Here is a 1,280-nt window from a genome sequence, read left to right as displayed (position 1 = left end):
ATGCCTCAGAACATGTCCTACCAACCCCATCCCTTCTTCTATTTAAGTTGTGCCACAAACTTCTCCCCAATCCTATTCAATACCTCCTCTTTAGTTATATGATCTACTCATCTAATCTTGAGCATTATTCTGTAGCACCACATTTGGAAAGCTTCCTTTCTTTTCTTGTCCAAACTATTTATCGTCCATGATTCACTTCCATACATGGCTACATTCCATACAAATACTTTCAGAATTGATTTTATAACACTTAAATCTATACTCGATGTTAACAAATTTCTCTCCTTTAGAAACGCTTTCCTTACCATTGCCAGTCTACATTTGATATCCTCTCTACTTCGACCATCATAAGTTATTTTGCTCCCCAAATAGCAAAACTCCTTTACTACTTTAAGCGTCTCATTTCCTAATCTAATTCCCTCAGCATCACCCGACTTAATTCGACTACATTCCATTATCCCCGTTTTGCTTTTGTTGATGTTCATCTTATACCCTCCTTTCATGACACTGTCCATTCCGTTCAACTGCTCTTCCAAGTCCTTTGCTGTCTCTGACAGAATTACAATTTCATCGGCGAACCTCAGAGTTTTATTTCTTCTCCATGGATTTTAATACCTACTCCGAATTTTTCTTTTGTTTCCTTCACTGCTTATTCAATATACAGATTGAATAACATCGGAGATAGGCTACAACCCTGTCTCACTCCCTTCCCAACCACTGCTTCCCTTGCTGCTATATTGATGTGTATGAAAATTAAAAATAAATATTTTTTGAGAAAGTAGCTAAGGACAGCAGTCCAGTCTACGGTAGCAATACGATAAAGTATTTCACAAAATTACATCGCCTGGTTTATATCAGTATAACGTCAGCAGATACATATCACGCTACTTATTATTGTTACAATCCTGTTCGTTTAACTATTAGACGAGCTACATTGATATCAACTATTTAGTTTTAATTACATTTACTTCAGAATAAAAACAGTCTCTGTTGCAAAATTATTAATATCAATGACGAATTTCGCCCTTAGAGGCCATCATCATTTGTGTAGAACCAGTTGCTGTAGCACCCTGCAACTACGCAATGGAATAATTAAATTTACATCTTGTTCCTCAAATTGTTATTAGAACATGTAGATTTCATGGAAATTATACAGCCAGCTGTTAACGTCACTTAGCTGTGTTCTTCTCAAGCGACGTGTCAAAACCTAACCGTCAGCCTCATTTCACCACAATAGCGACCACACATGGGTATACTACGTATACGCAGAATGTAGCGTT

Source organism: Schistocerca gregaria, chromosome 7, assembly GCF_023897955.1.
Source record: "Schistocerca gregaria isolate iqSchGreg1 chromosome 7, iqSchGreg1.2, whole genome shotgun sequence".
NCBI classification, from domain to species: domain Eukaryota; kingdom Metazoa; phylum Arthropoda; class Insecta; order Orthoptera; family Acrididae; genus Schistocerca; species Schistocerca gregaria.
This window is presented reverse-complemented; position numbering follows the sequence as displayed.